This window comes from Notothenia coriiceps, unplaced genomic scaffold, assembly GCF_000735185.1.
Source record: "Notothenia coriiceps isolate Sejong01 unplaced genomic scaffold, NC01 NC01_scaffold00000339, whole genome shotgun sequence".
NCBI classification, from domain to species: Eukaryota; Metazoa; Chordata; class Actinopteri; order Perciformes; family Nototheniidae; genus Notothenia; species Notothenia coriiceps.
In genome coordinates, this window is record NW_011333040.1 from 24,237,308 (window position 1) to 24,243,896 (window position 6,589).

The following is a 6,589-nucleotide window of genomic DNA, read 5'->3' on the forward strand; positions in this document are numbered from 1 at the left end:
GCGTGCGTGCGTTTGTGATTGGGTGATTGGATTTATCTGTACTTGTATCTTTGTGAAAACCATTTAGACTTTTAGACCATAAGATTTAGGATATTGCCCTGGAGAGCAACTTTCTCCATCAGTGACTACCTCAAAAGGCTGTTTCGAGGTCAAGGTCTTGTTATTATGTTTATATCACTTTCAAGATAAAGTCCAAGCATGGTGGTGGAGGTAAGAGTTATGACTCTGTGGCACAGGGATGTACGGATTCTGAAACTAAGCCGGGGACTTTGAGATGGAGAGGCCTTTTTAATGCGTTTCCCCGAAGGGCGGTAATTTACACACTAATACCTTTTTGTGGTATTAAGAGAATCTGATAATGCCGAAGACCTTTAAAACACATTACGATGCTTGCTGACACCTTCCTCAGTTTGTATAAACATGTCAGCAAGCCTACAGAAGGTGAGCGGGACACTTTCTAACAGTATACTGAAGAGATCAGATTCAAACAAAAAATGTATATGATACTAAATTGGAAGTGGGGTATACTCAACTCAACTCAACTCAACTTTATTTATAAAGCCCTTTTCAAAACAGCCGGAGCTGAAACAAAGTGCTGTACACGCCATAAAAAACAAAAACAAAACAACAATAAATAACAATATAAAAACAACAAAACCAATGAAGCATATAAAAACAAACAGAAACAGAGTCTCATGCTGGGTTAAAAGCCAAGGAATAAAAATGGGTTTTTAGGCGAGTTTTACTACAACACAATATACTGCTTAAATATTAAAACTTTTAAGATTAGAGGGCAGTGTTCTGCTCTGTGCTGTCAAATGCCATACATTAAGACATCAGAAATGAAAAATATAAGGTAAGAATGAACATAACTTCAATAAAAAAACACGACAAATATCCATGCATTTTTTGTGGAGCAGTTTATGTAGTGGTGCAGTGACGCATCCTAAAACCCTTTTATAATTTTCAAATCTATCGATCATAAATCTATCAATTCGATTTATGATTCGAAAATTATAAAAGTAGGGTAGACATTTGGATATTATCCGACTGGACAAAACGTGTATTTATCTAACAGGTTCGTTTTCCACAGACTTATTCGAGCTATTTTCCAAATCCGTACTGGGGAGAAATCCCATTCTTTTTTCTCGGAGGGGAACCCATGCCGATGCGCGAGCTTACGTCCGGCCGTTTTAGGGTGATCTGCGGTTGCGAATATCTGCCGGTTGGATAGTGGCTGGCTCATTTCTCTTTGAGACCTCAGAATCGGGAGCATTTCAAAAAAGGTTATAGTTGATCGCCCGGAGCTGTGTAGATAACATTACGATAACCATGCTTATTGTAGTTCTAAGTGCAGCCTGTCAGTACCCATCCCTTGATGGCAGGCTCATAGTGCGTATGTCAGGAAAGTGATGCTACGGAGGCACTGGAGAGTGGGAGTTGTAGTTCTCACGATTCCTTGTTCTGTGCTTTTCTGTGAGAATAACCTGGCCTCACCCCTTGTCGCTTTCAGTGCGAGCCCGCGGCCGGCGCCAATAGCTATAATAACGATCTACAAGCACGTGTTACCATGAAGGCACGAAACAAACCAACTGGTTGCGTAGGCTGTATTAAAGTCCGGGATTCGGGAGCAGACAGTTCTGTGTGGTTTGAGCGCTAGATATCTGCCTCTCTGCTCTTGTCACGAAATCCCGGGGAGGCGGGTGTTGTATATTTGATTGACCCGTAGGAAGGAAAACGAACTTATGCTAATCATAAATATATCGATCATAAATCTATCGATTAGATTTATGATTCGAAAATAATAAAAGTAGGGTAGACATGTGGATAACTCTGGCTGAACAAAACGTGTATTTATCTAACAGGTTCGTTTTCCAAAGACCTTATTTCGAGCTATTTTCCAAAATCCTATGGAGAAATCACATTGCTTTTTTCTCGAGGGAACCCAAGCATGCGCAGCTTACGTCCGGGTTTTAGGACGCGTCACTGGCACTGCACCACTCTATACTCTAACAGAGGAAGGTTATATAACAGGTGTGTACAGTACAAGACATCTTAATAGGTAGCACTAGCTTCTACCACTTTTCTTTACATTCTGGCTCTCTGCCCCCCAAAAACCATCACTTTGAAGTCATCTTGTATTGGTCAAGAGATACAATTTGAACGTCAAAGATCACCAATTTGGACCAAGTACAATTCATACACTCAAGTTCAGCCGTTTCCTGTATGCTTTACTTCATTTGTTCCTATTTCTGTAAGCCCAGGTGGTCCACTGCGTTTCGTGGACCCAGGAGAGCTGCTGACATATGGGCCGGTTGAGCTATAAGAGCCAAGATAGAACAGAAGGCCATCACTTGGCAGGGGAGGTGACGGTGGATTGACACTGTTTCCATGGATGGATGACCAGTTATACAGTACAGTCTCCTCACCAGAATACCATCTCTGTTTTCACCCCCATAAACACTTCCTCGGGAGGAGGCATATTGATTTTCCTTCAGGGGGATCTAATTTATTCCAGGGGTAAGCCCGCATGCAACACTAAACTATTTGCAGCGAATACCACCGTTTAGATCATCACTGATGAGGTGGTGTGATATAATTCCTTTTTTCTTTTGTTGCTCTGTTAAGTGACTGGGAAGACTTCTTTACAGCACTTGTATTGTACTTGTTCAATAAATGAGCCAATACTAGGATTCAAGAAGAACATTTTAAAGACACCCTGGGAATTAGGTATAACATTTAACAAAGAAAAAAATATGTATTTAGTATTGATTTACATTATTTTCCAATGGGAATATGTGTTGATCTGAATATTATGACGCTTTAAACCCTAATTGCACTGCTTTAACTGTATATAAACTGAAGCAGAAATGAAAACAAAAACGGTGCCACAGATAAGAAACAAATCTACAAATGTTTGTTAAATCAATATAAAAAAAAGAAAAGAAAAAATATTTAAACAGATCCATCCATTACATCACAGATCCATCCTAAACTTTGACACCGGCCACAATCCCTAAAGACCACCAGCTGGCTACAAGATAGGAGACAGGAAAAACAGCATACATTAAAAGACTGGGGATGGGTTTTCAAAGCCCTGAAGAATAGAAACTCGTAAATTGCTTGTCATAGGATGAGAAACAGCCTCTCTGGGGCTGCCCCTCCAGCAACTTAATGGCACTAACCACCTGAAGGTTCCCAGCTGGATTAACGGTTCCTACTGTACCAGAACTCAGTAGGACATCTGTGTAACATGGTATTCAAGATTCAAAGGTATTCATGATGGATGAAAAACTTAGATTGCAGGTTCCCAACAAAGCAATTTACAAGACATAACAACAACATAATAAAGTAGCATTCGTGCTAGCATTCAGTGTGGGGTAAAATGTGGGATTGATGAGAAAGAAAATGGAAAAGATGATGTGAACGCACAACAGTTAAATTCAACGTTGTTTGCTAAGGACACAAAGAGATTTCTGAAAATGTGTTTTGATTGTCCAAATGAATTACTGGACTAAAAGGGGTTATTTACTTGTTAAAACATGTCAAAACACTGTGAATCAGACACCTCAGGGGATTCGTTGGATAGTGTAATTGCTGGAAAATATGTTTAATTACATCTTGACCTTGTTTGGGCTTTTTATTTTCTCCAGATATCGATTTGGACTGCAAACATAATGTAGATTTAAGGCATTAAGCAACTTGGTCATTTGTATAAGTTCAGTTTTCAGTTCCTACATTATTTGGTCAGAGCAAGTTACAATGAATTCACCTGCTTGTTGTTGGGCAGTGGGAACCCTTCCTTCTCACCTGTCAGCATGGATTTGTGAAGGTTGTGTTGCAGGGCGATACTCATGTTATCCCCAAAACCACAGGAAGTGAAAAGGACATGCTCTCTGGGTTGGGTGGAAAATACCATCGGGACAGGATGTGGTCTGTCCAGTTCAACAGAATGAGTTCAATCCGCGAGGGACAAGTCATACCACCATGGTTCTTGGCTTGGCTTCACCCACTCCTTTCCCAGTTTATTTGGCCATGAGAGTTACTGCTGAAGACAAAGTCTGGCCCATTCTCTCCTATTAACAGTAGCTACAAATTCCTCTTTCCTAGTACCAACATGACAACAGGCACTCGGAATGGTTATCACGTAGATTGACAGTTTCCGTTTCTTTCAATGGAGGACAAACTTTTCCAACCAAACATGTTTTCAAAAACAGCTTTGTTCATAAAGCCTTAACATTTACTATGGTGCTAGGTGTTATCTTGTTGAAGTTATTTTTCTCCGCACATATTGGACAAGGTGCCACCCGACAGCTGAGGATGCTGCGAGGTCTGTCAGCAGCACCAGTCTTTTGGCACCATCACTGATGGGAAGCCAGGGGGAATATCCTGCTAAGGTGTTATATTGTTTTATTGCCTCTGTCAGCAGGGAGTGGCTGTGACCTACCGTACTAGCTTATGCCATTTTTGTGACAACCAACAGTTGAACTACAGAAAAGAATAGCATTGCTGTGTCCCTAAAGGACAGGACACGTGGTAGAGGTAGATATAATGTTTCACTTTCCTGATTGAAATCACTTTGTTCTGTTAGGTTTAAAGATTTGCAGTCTCATGTTTGGTCACAATGAGTAGATTTATAGAGCATAATAAGTATAGTAATTGGCATTGTTGGCAGAGCCTGGGACATTTCATTGCCAAAATCAAGCTGTAGCTATTGTGCATTTGAGCTTTGAATCTTTGAATCCATTGAATCTTTTAGTTTTTTATATGCAAGTAATTTTTGGCATCAGACGTATAGTGCTTTCACATCTGATTTGTTTTGGTTCTAATAAAATAAACTCTGGTGGTTTTGCTTCGTTTAAGGCTGTCCAGTTAACTGTGGTGGCGCCTAAACAACCACTAACGAAAAAGGTTTCAGGGGTGCTTCATTTGTGGTGTATTATGCATAATAATTTGAGGCTGTAAAGCGCTCTTATTGGTATGAGATCTACTGATCTGATGCGAGCTCTATAGGTAATCTAAATAATTATGCAAGATAATTTGGTAACCATAGAAACACATGTACGTGCATCAGCAAGTAGGTGCAAGGATTTGGTCACATAAGACAGTGAAAAGGGGTATTAACAAAAGCGTGTTGCATGAGTGCTTTGGTCTTGCTCTGTGTGCTTTGCTAATTGGCCATTGAGAAATATTACCATATTACAACTGTACGAGATACCTCTTTTTATTCTATTTCTAAATGTGTGTTGTTTTTCATGACAGAGGAGGTATAGCTGTAATGTCAGCTAAAAAGGCGTATTCAAAATCAGTATTTCTTTTTACATGTGTACTTCTTTTTACTTTTAAAAAATAAAGGGAAAACATTTTTCGGTTCAATGTCTGATGCATAATTCAACCGTCTCAATATGGGTTGTTTCTGTGAAAAATAAAAAAGTGCTAGGGTGAAAGTAACTGAATTATTGTTGTTTACTTATTATAGTAAAATGTATAACCAGGTTATATTCACTGAGCTTGATGTAAAATACTGTTAAATGTTTCCACATAATTTCCCCTGCTCATTTGCCACATCGATCCTACTTGAGTCAATACAGATAGCCTTTAAATACCGATGAGCTGCATCTCTAAGGGTTCAGCTTTGAAAAATATTGGTGATTGACGTACAAACGCCCACATTGCATATTAAAGGCAGTCCAGCAGGAAAATGGTCTCACCTTGTGTGAAACCTGGAACTCAGTAGATTTCCGTTTGCCAGTGATGTCCCCCTCAAACACCACCCTCTCTAAATCTACAAACACACACATGCACGCAGTTCCCCGGAGGGTGATGGATCTCAGCCGCTACTTTCCTCTGTCAGCCTGTAATAAGGCTTTCCATGCCTGCAGCCTTCATCTATTTGGCTCCTGATCTATCAAGCCCATGCCAAGGTGTCACAACCTATTAACCAGGAGAGCCAGAGGCCACGCCCATCAATATTATGTTTACGCTCATTGCTCCAGATAAACGTCATCCATCAACATTTTTCATAGACAATGCGGAAGACACACATGCACAGGAAAACACATGTTTTAGAAAAAAAAGACAGATGGATAACCCGAGCCTGTCTTTGAAAGCCACACAAGAGTAAATGTCCTTTGCTGGAGTGTCACTGATTATTAAGACAGAGTGAGACAAAGGCAAAACCATGCTGTGCTATTCGAAAAAATACTATATATGGGTGCTTCAGAGAGAAAGATAAAAAGCAATATCTTGTGTTTTTGTAGGAACAAAACACAGTTGTTATGAGACAATGATAAACAGAGATACAGAGCGACATCAGACTTTAAATAAGGATTCAACAACCTATGATTTGAAGCAGCCGCTGTCTGTGCAGACACACAGAGATACACTGTGGAGGTGGACAGATTGTGACGACAGGTGCTCCTCAGCAGTTATCTGTTTCTAAATGGAAACCCATGCCAACCCCCACCCACAGCTTTATTCCCTGCTTTAGCCCAGCACATCTATTTATCTCAGCATTACACTTCTCTTTCCTCGCTGTCTCCATCCATATCTCTATATACTCTGCAGCCAAACCAACATGCAGACTAGG